Source organism: Canis lupus, chromosome 14 (genome assembly GCF_048164855.1).
Source record: "Canis lupus baileyi chromosome 14, mCanLup2.hap1, whole genome shotgun sequence".
Lineage (NCBI taxonomy): Eukaryota > Metazoa > Chordata > Mammalia > Carnivora > Canidae > Canis > Canis lupus.
The window spans coordinates 56,231,480-56,249,113 of NC_132851.1; the positions used below are offsets into that span (position 1 = coordinate 56,231,480).

The following is a 17,634-nucleotide window of genomic DNA, read 5'->3' on the forward strand; positions in this document are numbered from 1 at the left end:
TAATAGTATAAATAAAAATAATTTGACTATATTTGATTATATGCTTTCCCAAATGGGCAATGTTATAAAATGTGGGCTATGTTGTAAATTCAGGGAATTCTAGTTCTCTGGAGAAGGCATTCTAAATATTACTATGCAGATGTTCCACAAAATTGTGGAGATACTAGGACTATCTGTACCAGTATCAAAAAATAGTATACATGACTTTGCAGTGACAGAAAGTGTGGTGATCTGTTACTGTGTTTGAGAAGTTCAACAATATTTTATATTGTCTTCAAAGATGATGATGTAACACTAAAAAACAGATAAGAATTTTCTAAGATGTTTTTAAAACAATAATATAGTCTGTCAACTGTATGTTGACATACATACAGTCACAGGCTATGTGTGTTGACAAATGCGTATTTAGGATCTATGCATAGTCTAACAAGCATAAGAAATCATATTGCATTGTCAAGTATGTGGAAGGATCAGGCAAAGTGACAAAAAGAGAACTAATGTGTGAATTTCCTAAAAGGGCAAAAATGAATAGAAGAATTCCCTAAATGTGAAAATGTAGAATGGGACAGACTAGTATATTTATGTATTTAGGAAACATAATTTTATCAAGGATGACTATGGTTCTCATAACAATTGGAATTAGAATTGTATACTGAAAGGAAAAAATGACTCATCATTTGGGAGTCTTTCTAAGTAATGCAACTATTCAATCTCAGTCCATTTGGGTATATCTTCCTCAAATAAACTATCTCAAAGTATAGAAACCAGGGCCAGATCTCAATGGAGTTTGGCAGAAATTCACAGAAACAAATAACATCTAAATGAGTTTATGTCATAGTGGGGATTTTGTAAGTTCTGGAAATGAAACAAACTTGGCTTAAGACAAATCAGACCTACTTGTAATGTTCTAAGACATTCAGACAGATTTCATGAGATTAGGTTTCAGGTGGATATACACAAAGGCAGAAAATATTTTGAACTCTATTATGTCTCTTTTTTTCTTTCTATTCTTTATTATGACACATTGCCTTATTTATAGTTTCTTGGCCCATGCCAAATTATTTTTTAGGAGGCTTCTTGTTAGGCTTTCCAGAGATGAGACAATGTGCAAAATATGTTTTTCTGTAATATTAAACAGGAAAATAAATGAGAGCAAAGAAACAGCCAGGTGTCTCAGTCCCTGCTGGCAAGGTCTTCTAAGAAATTCTGTGGGAAAATGTCCTATGAAATAAATTGTTCCCACACAAAGACTTCAGAACTTTGCAATAAATTCCATTGACAAAATAGTGTAGAGTATTAAACTAAAATAAATTAATCTCCAGAGAAAATGATAGGATTCAAAATAAAGAAATGAAATCCTTTTAAGAAACAATTTTATGAAATATTTCTTCTATTTTAATGTTACTTCACAATGTTTTTGAATTTTATAAATGGAAAACTAATATCCCCTTGTTCTTCAACCTTAGTTAAAATAAGATGTTGTCTAGAACTACATGTATAATTATGGAATTTTATTTCATAGAATTGAAGTCCTGTGTGGTTTTATTCTTCTGAGGATTCATATGACCCTGGAATACAACCTGTAGAAAAATTAGTCATAAGCTCTTGCTTAGAACTTAGCACTGGCTCTAAACAAAACTATGCAATTGATCAAGTTTATCTTTGTACCAATACTTTATGCTTTTGAAACAACTTTTTTTATTTCTTATTCCTCTGACCCAGGTACTCTTCATTTTCTCATTTGTCAAGCACAATATACAAAAAAGGAAATCTGTGCTATCACCATTTTTGAAACTTTGATAAAGCACCACTACACATAGAATAAAATCCATGATAGTGATGATGATGATGATGGTATTTGAAATCTTTCCTTATCGGATCACATTTTATATCTTAATTTTCTCCACAGCCCACTCAGTGAGCCACTACTTTGAATACATTTTGTCAATTCTTGAATCTAGTATTAAATTAACATTATTCTGCAGACTAATATTCATTTTACTTGACTTGTCAATTTATCTTTCACTCTTTAGTATTAAGGGGGAAAAATCTAGCATTAAAATAAATATTCTCTTGCTCTCTCTTGCTTTGTGCTCTCTCTGTCCCTCCTTCTCCTGAATGCCAAGTCTTTCATTAATAACTTCATTCTGTAAGATTTGTTGTCAAACTGCCTAGTGTTTTTCTAGTGGTTTCATTCATTAGCCAGATTGTAATTTGAAGGTGTGGGGTATTATTTGTCCTTTGTAACTTCCACATAGCATGAAATCCAATAGGTGCATTAGTTTTTGTTTAATGCACATCAAATGAACACAGATTTAGCAGCTTAAAAAACACATTTATCATCTCATAGTTTCTGTGGATCAGGATCTAGGCACAATTTTCCTGGGTCCTCTGCATCCACGTCTCTCATTAAGCTTCAATTCGTATCAGCCAGAAGTGGAGTCTCATCTGAAAGTTTGATTAGGAAAAGGTTCATTCCCAAGCTCATTTGGTTGGTGGCAGGATTTTGTTACTTTCCTATCATTAGCCTTAGAGCCTTAGTTTCTTGTAAGTTGTTCTCAGGCACTCAGAGAATTTGATAGCAAAACCAAAATTACAATGTCTCATAATCAAACCACAAAAAGGCATTCTTCCCAGGTTATTTTATTGCTTAGAAGTCAGTTACTTAGGGAGGAAGAGTTTACGGAAATCTGTAAATGAGGGGAGGAAATAACATTGGGTCCACCCCTAGAAGTTACTTATCACAGTATTTGCTGAATTTAATATCAATTATTATATTTTATTTTGCCCCAAAGTATTTTTTTTTTGCTGATTTAAGGTATATTTGTGTTTTATTTTATTTTATTTTATTAAATATTTTATGTATTTAATTGTGAGAGAGAGAGCACGTTTCGCAAATTGGGGAGAGGGGCAGAAGGAGAAGCAGGCTCAGGGACCCCTCCTCCCACCCACACACACATAGGGCTCCATCACAAGATTCCAGGATTATAACCAGAGCCAAAGGCAGAGGGTTTAACCGACTGAACTACCCAGGTGCCCTGGAGTATCTTTGTGTTTTAGGCATTTCTCTAGTTTAGTCCCTATTTGAGAAATTTGAAGCATGTGAAAAAAAAGATATTGGAATTTTTTTAAAATTTTATTTATTTATTCATGAGAAACACAGAGAGGCAGATACACAGGCAGAGGGAGAAGCAGGCTTCTTGTGGGAAGCCTGATGTGAAACTCGATCCCAGGACCCCAGGGTCATGCCCTGAGCCAAAGGCAGACACTCAACCACTGAGCCACCTAGGTGCTCCAAGATACTGGAATTTAAGATGTAGAAGTACATTCTTAAACTTGGCAGATATTGGTCTAATCAATAATGTAGTTCTGCTTTGTCTCATTCATTTTTCTTCATCATTTAGCAAAAAGTTTAAATATTTTTATTAGAAATTTACTTTTAATAATTTCACCTTTAACAAAAAATTATGATTTCCAAACATTTTCCAATTACTTATACTTTTCTTGGACATGGTTCTTAGTTCTTGATTCACTGTGAAACATGTTACAAACCTTTTCAATTTTTAAGATCCCTGTACAATGCAATTTTCTTTATCAGTTAGCCAAGATCCGCTTAGGGCAAAAAACAAAAGCAAAAACTAAAACAAGAACAACAATAAAACCTCCAAACCCATCAGAATTGATCCTCAATCCCAATCATTCCTCAGAAATAGACCATAAACTCAGGTTCCTGTGCAACTAATTTATTAAGAAAATGCCCCCAGGAGAAACGAGTGAGGGAGTAAAGAATTCAAGCAAAGTGCAATCACTGGCAAAGCCCCAGGCTGAGCCTGACCTTCTAGATTAACTCTGTAAATTATGCTTCAGAAATTGATCCAACTGTAAGCAAAGGACTTCAGGACTCCAGGGCTTCAGGACTTCTGGACTAATCAGATATCAGTCAAGGGCAGCCTCAGGAGATTTGGCTTTCAGGCACTTGAGGTGTCTACAGGTGGGGCAAATTCATTACTATAAGCCAGAGGGCAGCTTCCCAAAGAAAGTCACAGGTAGGTACCCTCTATCTAAAAACAAAACGAAATATAGGTGCTGGGGGAGGGGCACAAAGCTATAGTATATAAGATCAGAGGGATGGAGGGATGGAGACAGGGTACCCACAGTTTGACAGCAACCAATTGGGACAGGTTGAGTTATACTTGCCAGTCACATTTTTCACTAATGTAATTCTCTGTCCTTCCAGTCATTTCTTTTTTTTAATCTAACCATACTTCTCTTTATTCCACCAAAGCTAGTTCCTCTTTTCAAATCTTGACTTAAACTAGAATTGTTCTGAAAAGACTCCTTCCCCAAAAGAAAGTTCACTTTTTTTTTTCACCTTTCCTCCCCTACCACTTCTCTCTTAACTTCACAAAATAACACCAAAATCCAATGAAAAAGTGACAGATATATGTTCTTGTAGCAATTTACTTTTAAAGCATCACAAAGTACCTTTGCTGACTACTAAAATATATGTCATTGAATGTCTGTGTCATCTGACTACAGATAGCCCTTAATTATCCACTGATGACAGTAACCATGGGTCTGTATTCTATGTCGCTTTATTTCTATTTCTCCCATCTCTGCTATAACTTTGACAACCTGAACTTCAGTATATTATCCTCCATCATGCTTAGAATCCCAAAAAGCTAACTACTACCAACATTACACCCAAAACCTCTATATCACAATCAATACTTGGGATTATTAAATTGTGTCCACCTTTTAATATATGGCATATTTCAAAGATGTGAAATTATTCCAATAGTTTGGAAATTAGATGTTTAATAGAGTCTTTTTACCCTTTCCTGGGTGTCTTGAGTCAGTTGTTTTTATTATTTATTTATTTATTTATTTATTTATTTATTTATTTATTTATTTTTGAGTCAGTTGTTTTTAGAACACAACTCTAGAATTTTCTACAAAATTAGTATGTACACATGAAAACTAAAGACTCATTACACATTAGTTAATCCATTTCTTTTATTGGCAAGGATCACACACGAAGAGGGAAAGTTTATTTCCAAAAGGAACACATATATTTTATAGGGGCTCAACAGTGAAAATCATAGATTAACCAGGCCTCAACCTGGCATGAAATAGAGGTAACTTCACAGAGTTTAATGGCAATTGCAGATATCCACGAATCTTCTCAGGGAATCTGCACCATTAATGTGACATATCTACTCTCTGAGTATCCAATTATTAAAAAAGAAAACAAAACAATCAGAAATATATTGGATACAGTCAAAGATTCATGTTGTGTTTTAGGTGCTTTTTCTCTGTTTACCTATTTATCCATCTTTTCCCACCAGCATAAATTTTCTCAGATTATATTACATATATAATTTTTCAACCTCAGAACTTCTGCAGAGCAAATTTTCTAATAAAAGGAAGATGAACCCCATGCTCTACATGTTAGAAAGATGTTTAGTATTAAAAAAAAAAAAAGTTAAGGGAAACGACAATAATTACTAACTGAATGTTCACCCTTATCTAGCCTCCTCTTTTTGGTGACATAGAGAAAGAGTAAAATTCCCCCTCCTTGAATTTAGGTAAATCACGTGATTTTTGGCCGAGTGTTCATGAACAGGATTTAGATGAAGACAGATACAGAAAGAAATCCCTGCCATGACCAACCAACATTTTGTAATGATTTTCTTGCAAATTTATATATATATATGTAAATAAATATAAACATATTAATATATATCTAAATATATAAAGGGATGTATGTGTGTGCATATATATCTCCACTCACAGTCTTATAACTACAGGTATATTGTATCATTCAGTGTATGGGTACTTACTGCATTTTTAAAGAAACATTTAGAGTAGTGACTGGTTAAAACAGGTAATATGATACAGTAGCAAGAAAATCAATGTAAATTATTGGTTTTATCTGCTACAAGAATTGTATTGTTTTTATCCTCTTATTCATAATTTTTAAGAAATAAATAATTGTGAAGTTATCTATTCTCTTTTCTTTTTGGCTAATAACTTCAAAATATTATATTTTCTCTCCCTGTTCTCATTTTCCTGGTCACACACACACACACAGAATCCCCCCCCCCATCCAATCCCATAAAAAATATTTCTTTTGAAACAATATCAGTAAACATTTACCAGCACACAGCTGCCCAACATCACAGTTTCTTTAGATACTCATTGCCTCTCACTGGAGGACTGAAATAATCTTCTTTAATATCCTTTCCAGCTTTCTACCTTATCACTACTTCTCTCTCTTTGGGAGCTTTACAATTTAACAAAAAACCCAAGATTATACGCAACTGATGAGTTATTGAACATCATATTGGAAACAAGTACTAATTGAATTTAAATTAAAAAATAAAATGTTGCAATTCAATAAATAAATATAAAAATACATACATGCATACATACTAAAGACATGCTTATATTTCACTTACATTAGCCTGTGGTTTTGGATGACTTCATGACTTTGTTTCGTTATGTTTCTTTAGATTAAAATGATTTTTCTTCCTTTTTTTCCACTAGTGAAACTCATCTACCATGATCTGGCTGAGGTACTTCATGTACAGAGTAGATGTTCCATTATGTATCGCTTGGTTTCATATTACTTTTCTTTTAATTTATGTTTTCTTTTAATTTATGTAAATCTGTCCATCCCGCTGTTCAGTGGCCTATTATTCCCTTCCACACATATTTATTCAGGTCTAACATGTGCCAGGCGCTGCTTTAGGTAGTAGAATGGGATCAGGAAACAAAAAATGGCAGAGACTCATGATGAGGCATCTTCTAGACTAGTGATGAGATATGCAAAGCCTTTGATTCATTGCGAGCATTTGTCTTAGTAGCCCAAGCCACAAGCTAACTATAACAAAATATCATAGACTGATTGGCTTAAACAACAAACATTTACCTCTCACGGTCTGGCTACCTTCTAGCTATATCCTCCTATGGCACAGAGAGTTAACTCTGGAGTCTCTCTTTCTTATAAAGGCGCTAATCCCATCCTAGAGGCTTTGCCCTCAGGACCTCTTCTAAATGTAATTACTTCTCAAAGACCACAGATGCTAATACCATCACATTGGTGTCTGGGGCTTCAACATAAGAATTGGAGAGTGGGGGAAGGAAGACACAGTCCACAGCAGCATTTAAACTTTAGTCATGATGATGATGATTCCAAACTGAACAATTTGTGTCTAAACGCAGCTTTTTTATGATTTCATGCATTCACTTGCCTCGGGATAAAATTTCCCTGTAGATTCTGCATTGCCTTTCCCTTGCCTGGTGCTCCATGTGTTTGTGATCTATCACCTAGGGGTGAATTGACTATTATAAAAGGAAAATCAAATGTGTGTTTGTGTATTTTGTAGAGCTACAGTTAATGAAGTTCTTATGGGTTTACACTTAAAAAAAACTCAGTTCCTGAACCTAAGTTGCAATTTTGTTAAAAAGTAAACAGTGGTTTGTGTGAATTTTGGAAATACAGCCAATATGGAAACTGTAAATCAGAAATATCTATTGCCAATTCTGAAAATCGAAGGCCAATTGTTAAACAATATATATGGATCAACAGCTTATTATTGGAAAAATCGCTTTTGTTGTTGTTAAACCTCTAATTAATCCAGAACAATGAAATCCTGATTGGTAAGTGCTCTTTTAGCTTATTTACAAAGATGCTCTTTGGATTCTAGTAATACATGTGTGTTCTTATAATTTAATGTGATGTATTTTTTCCTAGTGCTATGGATCTTTTTAAAGAAAACATCATTTTATGAATATAAAATATCACATCAAATGAATTTATTTATATTTTATTGAAATACAGTTGACACACAGTGTTACATTAGTTTCAGGTGTACAACATAGTGATTCAGTAATTTTAATGTTATGCTGTGCTTACCGCAAGTGTAGCTACTGTCTGTTACCAGACAATGCTATTATAGTACCATTCGCAATATTCTCAGTGAGGTGTCTTTCATCTGCATGACATTCATTTCATAATTGACACCTGTATTTCTCACTCCTTTTCACCCATTTAGCATCCCCCACCTTGGCAACCATCCATTTGTTCTCTGTATTTATGGGTCTGTTTCTGCTCTTTTTGTTTGTTCATTTGTTTTTTTAGATTCCATATACAAGTAAAATTATGCAATATTTATCTTTGATTTACTTCATTTAGCATAATATACTCTATGTCTATCCATGTTGTCATATATGGAAAGATCTTATCCTTTTTTATGAATGATTAATATTATGTTATATATGATATCATCTCTTCTTTATCCATTCATCTATTGATGGACACTTGGGCTGCTTCTATATCTTGACTATTGTAAATAATGTTGAAATAAACATACAGATACATATATCTTTTCAAATTAATGCTTTTGTTTTCTTTGGGTAATACCTAATAGTGGAATTACTGGATCATAATATATATATATATATATATATATATATGATATATATCTTATATATATATATTAAAGATATATATCTCACATCTTTTTTTTTTTTAAGATTTTATTTATTTATTCATGAGAGTCAGACAGAGAGAGAGAGAGAGGCAGAGACACAGCAGAGGGAGAAGAAGGCTCCATGCTGGGAGCCTGACATGGGACTCGATCCCGGGTCTCCAAGATCAGGCCCTGGGCTGAAGGCAGCACTACCACTGAGCCACCCAGGCTGCCACGTATTTTTAATATTTTGAAGAACCTCCATATTTTTCCACAGTGGCTATACCAAATTATATTCCCACATCAAATGAACTTTAAAAACCTCATAGAATACTTTGGAAAATTATACATTTTCAGAATTTGAAAAGTTTGCTAGAATATTTCTAGAAATTGTCTGTTCTGTCCCCAATAGAGAGACCTGGAGAGTAGTGATTAGGAGTATATGATCCAGAGTCAGGCTTACTAGATGGGAATCTTGGCTCTACACCTAGTACATGAACCTAGTCCAACTAACTTAATTAATCTAAACCCCAATTTCCTCAGTAACCATTTCATAGATTCTTGTCATGACTGAATAGTTGATACCAGTAAAAGGAGCCCTGGCTAAAAAATCCATAGATCCTGGGTTAATTCAGTATTACTAATCCTCTAGCCAAGAATATCTTGCTAAGAGCATTTCAAAAATATTTCTTCCTCTTAGCAAATATTATTAGTATATCTACATTGAAGTTTAGCTGACAGTGAGATTATAACAGGTATGAAAATCTGGATTCAAGTTGCACTTGACATTTACCAGTTGTGTGACCTTGGATGAGAAAATTCTCTTATCCCTTTCAGCCCCAATTCTCTGAACTGTGAAAGGATGTAACAGTGACTGCTATGATTATCCTGTAGTGTTTTGTGTTCATTAAGTAACTGTTTAATTTATACATATTTTAAGATTTCTTTAGGTTTTATGGAGATGTAATTGAGAAATGGTAGCATATTAGTTTCAGGTGTATAGGGTGATGATTCATCCTTGAAAGTTCTCATGACAGGTAAAAACAAATTAACTGTGTGATGATGTATATTAACCAGACTTACTGTGGTGATCATCCTGCAATAAAAATCCGTTTTTTTTTTAAAGATTTTATTTATTTATTCATGAGAAAAACAGAGAGGATAGAGAGAGGCAGAGACACAGGCAGAGGGAGAAGCAGGCTCCACACAGGGAGCCCAACGTGGGACTCGTTCCTAGGTCTCCAGGATAACTCCCTGGGCTGAAGGCAGTGCTAAACCGCTGAGCCACCCGGGCTGCCCAATAAAAATCCATTTTTAAAAATTATTAATTTACAATAAATACAGACTTCAGAAAATAAACATCTTAGAGATGGTCTTTTAAAGACAGTGTCTGTTTAAGGTCATTTTTTTGGTTTGATATTAAGTCTTATATTGAGTTTGATATTTTAGTGTTAAAATTCAAACATTCATCAGGGTTTCTCCTTGCAAAACAGCTTTAATCATTTTGTGATTTTGTTCCTATATTCAATAATCAATAAAGCTGAATTTGAGCTTTCTAATAAAGGCTACACTTTCACAGTTTCATTTAGAAATAACTAACACATTAGTTTGCTTAACAACTTAGCATATTTTCAATTATTTAACACACCTATAGATATGTCAAATGCTTTTAAGAATGTTTTGTAGCTGGGACACCAGGATAGCTCAGTGGTTGAGTGTCTGCCTTTGGCTCAGGGCATGATCCTGGGTCCAGGGATCGAGTCCCACATCGGGCTCACTGTGAGGAGTCTGCTTCTTCCTCTATCTATGTCTGTGTCTCTCTCTGTACCTCTCATGAATGAATAAATAAAATCTTAAAAAAAAAAAAAAGAATGTTCAGTAGCTAAGAATGTTCATTATTATATATAACTCCATAATTCAAAATTTTACCATAATTGTTTATTAAATATATACATAGCTACCTTGGAAAAATCCTATCTAAAATCACCTTTTAGTCAATTCTCCTTTATTATGTATAGTACAAAGATGAAAAGGTGAGGTCAGGGTCTTCCTTGCCTACCTTTGCCATACTGGATCATTATTCTGCTACCCAAAAGAACATCTGATTATTTGAGGTGTATATTATCCAGTTTTGCCATTCTTTCTCTACCCTTTGCAATCATCTATGGACCTCATGTCAATCTTTCTGATTTATTAACAATTTTGAAACCAATCTCATAGTCTTCTTAACCTTAATCTCTGCCAGTTTTTAGAGTGACTTCAATATTTATATGATGAGCTAGGCAATATTGTGTCTCTGAGTTCCATGTCTGAAATGATTAGTGTGTGCTGGCTCTTTCACATAGCTCTCTCAATCAGAATAATTCTGACTTTCTTGAGACTTTTAGCCATAGTGTCACAGTCTGGACTTTAGAATATAGTTATATTCTACTGATAATCCTTATGTACTAGTGTATATACCAGTAGGGAGAGTTCAGAAATAACTCTTATTATTCAGGAATAAATATTATGCTTTATTTCCTTCACTGGTACCTCATGAGGTAGAAGCAGAGGAAATGTCACTGTGATATTCAGGAATTATTCTTTGTCTGAAAAATGGAAGTAGAGAACAAAGAAGCAGTTGTAGGCCTAGCATGAAATAGTATCTTTTTTTATAGCCTTCATGAAAGCGGAGTGGTTTTGGTTAGATCTACAATTTGTCATATGGATCAGTGTCATTTCTGAAGGCCTCTTTTGCTTCATGTATTAAATAAGTCCTATATTAAGTTTCTCTTACTGTCCAGGCTCTATTTAAGTTGTGAGTGAAAGAGTAAAGCCCCTTGTTTTAAAAGAATATGCATATAAGTTGGTTTAGGGAAAATATAAACAAACCAATAATGAAGATAATACCTTCACAGAGGGATTACAAAAATAAAGCAGGGGTATTGGAGAAAAAATAAAAGGAGGGATACATTGAATAGGATGGTCAGGAAAAAAATTTTTTTTTGAGAAAAGATTAATGGTTACAAAAATCCATACATTTGAAGATGTGGGAAGAGAATTCTAGACAGAGGAAAATTCAAATCAATACAAAATTAAATCAATTATATAAGAAACAGAGATGTGGCAAATGTGGCTGGAGTTTGATAAATGACAAAGAGAGTCGTACCAAAGCTGGTAGTCCATACTGGAGGTAATAGAGGCTTGGATCAGGGTAGTAGATGGAGAGTTCATGAGAAGAGTTCAGGGAAGGCTACAGACACTGAGCAGCTTGTATGATGGTGCCACTAGAATTGTGAACACTAGGGAAAGAAGTTTTGGGTGGATAATCAAGATGTCTGTTTTACAGTGTTAGGGACTAAATTGTGCTCCCTGCAAATTTGTATGTTGAAATTCCAACCCCCAGTAACTTAAAATATGACCAGATTTGGAGATAGGGCCTTTAAAGATGCAATTAAGGTAAAATGAGGCTGATATAGGGGAACCCTAGTCCATTATGACTGACCTCTTACTTGCAGAGTAATAGCAGGTTTGCCAGTGCACAGAGAAAAGGCCATGTGAGGAGCTAAAGAAGGCACCAACCCTAAGCCAAGGAGAAAGACCTCATGAGAAACCAACCCTCCTAGCACATTGATCTTGAATTTCTAGTCTTTAGAACTATAAGAAAACAAATTTCTGTTGTTTAAGCCCCCAGTTTCTGGGATTTTGTAATAGCATCCCTAGGAAACCATTTGCCTAGTTTGCATTTGAGATGCTCAGTAGGCAACCGGTGAAGACAGGGCAGGCAGAATGAGTGGATGCTAGAGTGAGAAATTCAAATTTCTATCAGCGTCTCCATAAATAACTAAAATCATCTAGAGATTGTCTATTAATCTTGGTGTAGTTTCTGTGGATGGGATGGCAAATTATATTAGTCAAATTGCAGCTAAGCTAAGAAATAATCTATGAAAAACATGTTGGTCCTTTTCATTGTTTCTGCAATGCCATTGATAGGGCACTATCAACATTATTCTAGAGTTCCAGAATTGATGAAAAGAGGTACAGTCCTTTCAGAACTTGGCTTCAATAATACACAAGTGGAAGGCTGCCAACTATCAGCTATCAGTCTAGGAATGCTGTTTATAAAGCATAGGAAAAATAGGACACAAACAAATTAGGTATTTCTTTTCCAAGGAGATGGTAGGCAAGAATGACTTTCCACTTCTGAATCCAGGCAGTGGACTTGAAGCAACACTAGAAAAGAGAACCCTGAACTGGTTTCTCAGATGCCTGCTCAGTCTTTGGAACATTGATCAAAAGAGATTGAAGGTGTGACTTGCAAAGTTGAATTGCAAAGCAAAGGCTTTCAAGTCTGCACAGCACTTAGAAAATATTTTAGTCTGAGAAGTTTCAAATAAGCTGCTGGCAAGCCACTATATCAGCTAAATCTGAAACTTGCCCTATCTCAAGGCTTTCTGTTATATACAGATATATTTATTTTATAAACCATTTTCAATCAGGGTTTCCATTACTTATGGTGAACCATCTTATTTGATATATGACAAGAACTGATATTGTTGATTGACAACTAAAAGAATGCAAAGACATGCTGCTTTTCTGGCAGAAATATTAAAAGAAAATAAGTAAAAATAAAATGCTTCATCTTTGCTTATGGGCCCAAAGCCATCTCCTCCATGTAAATGAAATAGAGTTTCAGCAAATTTTGATGTATTAGCTGACCCTCTGGGCAACACTTCATATTATAAGCTTTGGATTGAATTAGGAAGAAAACTCTCTTCCCAAGAGAGTAGACATCATTCTTCTAGGGAAAAAGAAACTCCTGAGAGTCTCACAGAGAAAGATGTGGAATGGAATCTATCTATGATATGGAGGAGAGAATTTGAACTTGAGGGCGAGTGGACAAGCAAAGGAAACCTTGCACTGGGAATTCCCAATGGCTGAAGCATGCATTCAGGATCCTCTCTTTAAAAATGTTCAAAGAAGGGCAGCCCCAGTGGCTCTGCGGTTTAGTGCTGCTTTCAGCTCAGGGCCTGGTCTTGGAGACCTGGGATTGAGTCCTGGGTCGGGCTCCTGCATGGAGCTGGCTTCTCCCTCTGCCTGTGTCTCTGCCAATCTCTCTCTCTCTCTCTCTCTCTCTCTCATGAATAAATAAATAAAATCTTTAAAAAAAAAGTTCAAAGAAAAGTTCAGATTAGTTCGAAATTTCATCTTTGTTCCTCTAGTGTTGGAATTTGGGTTATATTTTGGCTATATAATCTGGTGCATTACTTTGTGAAGGCTAAGAGATAAGATGGCAAGGGGAAGGACACTACCTATACCTTAAAACTCTTCCAGAGTCCTACAGAGATGAAATTCATCCCATAAGAACAAAGGCTCAGCTTGCCAGGTTGATTAATGATATCAGAGAAAAGAGACTCAAAATCCTGGAAAAATGTCCAAAAGGGACAATACACAAGAAAAGAAAGAAAAAGACTCTGTAAACTTCTTGTCTGCATAGCAATCAGAAAGTAATTCCTAGCAGACAGTAATACTTGCCAGAATATTTAGAAACATGACAAAGTGCTAGTTTCAGGGCTCACGTATGCTATGAGATAAATTGCCGTTTTCATGTTAGTTCTAGTTTTAAACTGGAGAGAAGTAAATACAAGAAGCAACAATGGGAGATATTCAGTGAAAAGTTTTTTCTTTCTTATTTTCTCACCACTCCTTGACTTTGGTGTTAAACTGTGAAATTCAATAATTGTTTTAAGTGGATATCATTCTTCTGGCAGGAATTATGCTATTTTAGAGACGACCAATGACTAATGAATATACTGAGTCAGTTTGTTTTGTGAAATTGGGGAATATTAGATAATAAGACATATGTTTCAGGAGTATAATCAAAAGCATAAAAGGAAATTTCACAGAGGCCTAAAATAGCCTTTCAGAAAAACAGTATGAAGAGGAGACTGGTATTCTTTTGTCCTTGTTAAAAGTGAGAGATAACTCTCACTGGAAAGTGATAAAAAGTAAAATCACAGCATTTGAGAAGCAACAACAAAAAAAGATGATGTTAATGTTTTTTAAATCTTCACATAAAAATAGAAATTAAGTCCTCAGGAGAGATAAATGATTTGGTAATTGGATGAAATTAAAGTTATGATGTAGTGTGAATAAGCATCCTCATATTGTAACTCATTCAAAGCACGTGGCCGGTAGCTGTCTTTTCAAGGTGAAACAAGTCAAGATAAACTATTCCTGACTTGAAAGAAAGTTTAAAAAGTGTCTACATTAGGAGTGGGTTGGTTAGCTCCAGAATTAGGCAGGACATCAAAGCCTAGTGTGTCTTCTTTGTCAAATTTTTCCTTCTACAGATGAAAAAACTGGACTTGGAAAACTTAACACATCTGCAAACTAAACATGGGCCTCCCAACTCCTGGGTAACTTACATATGCCCCCCTTTTGGAAATGCCAGTTCATCTTTGAACTACCCAATCCAAACATGGACTTTCCTTTAAGTGTCAATCCTTTTCTCTAAAATCATTTTAGTCAAGTTGTCCCATATAAGAATAGTGAGAGAAATGTTAGACTAGCCTCAGCTTGTATCAACACCTAGAGAGACAGGATGGACATCAAAATAACAATCTATGACATGCTAAATGGAATGCACACTTCACTGCTATTGGGACCTTTTAGTTTATGAACATAATCCCCATTGATTAACTCTAAGACTAGTAACTTGTTCAACATGTACCTTTATTGTTTTTTCAGGGGGCCTCCATGGAGCAGCAGTATATCAAATCATTTTCTTTGGAGTCACTCTGTGGTTTCCTACAGCTACTGTAACAAATGACTACAAATGGGGTGACTTAAAACAACAGAACAATATTCTCTCACAGCTCTGGAAGCCAGAAGTCTAAAATCAAGATGTCAACAGGATTGGTTCCCTTTGGGGGCGCAGAGGTGGGGAGTCTTCTCCAAGACTCCGTTGGTTGTTTGCAACCTTGGTGTTCTTCACTTGTGGATGCATCATTCCAATCCCTGCTTCTGTTTCATTCTCTCTGTGTGCTTATGACTCTTCTTTTATAAGGATTCCAGTCATATTGGATTAGGACCCACACTAATCAAGTATGACCTCATTTTAACTTGATTACATCCACAAAACCCCTGTTTCCAAATGAGATCACATTCATAAATACTGAGAATTTAGTCTCAATATATCTGTTTGAGGCAGACAATTCGCCCATAAATGGATACCAATATATTTACCCTGGCCCCTTTTACAGGTTTCAGAATTAAATATTTCTTTCTTATATTATTGAAGATTTCATACATCTATGAAAAGTGCACATTAAGATTTTATTGGCTACTGCCTATATTCATCCACCTGAATGCTAATCAGCAATAATTTGATTACTTGATTCATCAAAATCAGCTGATATTTTGGTGAATGTAGTATCACAAAGGTACAGAGTAGGCAAGTGTTCCTGGACAGAGAAGGGAAATACAAAAATAAAAAGGAAGCATCTAAGAAAACTCTCACTTTTGTGATTTGAGTATTGTGTCCTGGTTATTTTGTCTTCTTCGCAGGGTATTTTAGAAAGGATGTTTATTAAAAAGGAAAGAGGAAGGAAGGAAGGAAGGAAGGAAAGAAGGAAGGAAGGAAGGAAGTTTACTTACCTCACATTTTAAAACTGATACTAGATCTGTTACATGTATGTAAGTAGCTTTGTGATACAACATATAAACAGTATGTTATGCTAGAAACTTAACTCTTTACATCTAATTTTAAATATTATCATCTTGGGATCCCTGGGTGGCGCAGCGGTTTGGCGCCTGCCTTTGGCCCAGGGCGCGATCCTGGAGACCCGGGATCGAATCCCACGTCGGGCTCCCGGTGCATGGAGCCTGCTTCTCCCTCTGCCTGTGTCTCTGCGCCTCTCTCTCTCTCTCTCTCTGTGACTATCATAAATAAATAAAAATTTAAAAAAAAAAAAAAAATAAATATTATCATCTTGAGGAGTTATGAGCCAAGAAAGTCTGCCAAGTGGAATGCTACTAAAAAAAAAAAAAAAAAAAAAAAAAAAAAGTGGAATGCTACTAAAGATAGTTGCAGAGCAAATTACAATATTTTTGTGTGACTTTGATCATTTAACCTATCCAGAAAAGCATGTTTATAATGTATAGAGAATCTATGATTTGAAGATTTTTTAAATAATAAATACTAATAAGTCTTCAAGTCTGAATTTTAAGGTTCAGCTTTCAGATGTTTATTTTAGGAACTATTTTTAAAGTCATAGTAAAGAGATTGCTCCATTCACAGGAGTTATAAAATCACAAAGAGACTTAAGAATGTAAGGTGATATTTAAGTAGAGAAAATTAGCATCCCTGAGATATTCTAAATCTGACATCTAGAAATCTGCATTCAAATGGAGGATTAAAATGGCCCTGCTGAGCCTTTCTGCTGTGGACTGGATGGGCATACTGATAAATAAAGTATATTTTGAGGCAAGATGATTTTTTGTCCTTTCAGCTTGTCAGAGATTAAGGACTACAGACATTTGTTTAGAATATTTTATTCTAACTTATTTTCTTGGGGAACCCTTGACTAGAATTGCTTATGTTTATGTTAATGAATCGGATCACTTACTTCACAAAAGAAAATACAGTAGATTAAGAAAAATATCCGATTTTATTCATTTATTTATAATCACAGCAATGAAAAAATATATAGCTACACATGTATAAATTAGGTTATTAATTTGTGTTGCATGAGTATCCATTTCTTTTTGCGATAATCTAAATCTGAAAATATTTTGTTATACCACATATTGCTTGGTAGAAAAACTGCAGGCTTTTTTATCACCATAGGTTTAGTTCTGCTATACAATATTTACTTGGAAATATTTATTTGAATATTTTTTAATACCTAGGCTTTTGTTTTTTAAAGCTTTTTTTAAACCTTTGTTTTTTCTACTGGTTTTCATGGGTTATTATTTTTATTTTAAAGATTTTATTTTTTTATTCATGAGAGACACAGAGAGAGAAGCAGAGACATAGGCAGAGGGCAAAGCAGGCTCCCTGCGGGGAGCCCAATGCAGGACTCCAGCCCAGGACTCAGGATCACTCTCTGAGCCAAGGCAGAGGTGCCCCTATTTTTATTGTTATTGTATTATATTTTCCATTTGTAATTTTCCC

At 34.8% G+C, this 17,634-nt stretch overlaps 1 long non-coding RNA gene across 1 annotated transcript in view; it reads left to right on the plus strand.

The window, feature by feature from the left end:
• LOC140604136 (uncharacterized) overlaps positions 1–15,937 on the plus strand; it is a 265,137-nt gene extending 249,200 nt beyond the window's left edge. The window contains exon 7 of the long non-coding RNA XR_012007165.1: positions 15,207–15,937. This is a non-coding gene — a long non-coding RNA (uncharacterized lncRNA). The remainder of the gene's footprint in view (positions 1–15,206) is intronic.
• The last annotated feature ends 1,697 nt before the right edge of the window (positions 15,938–17,634 follow it).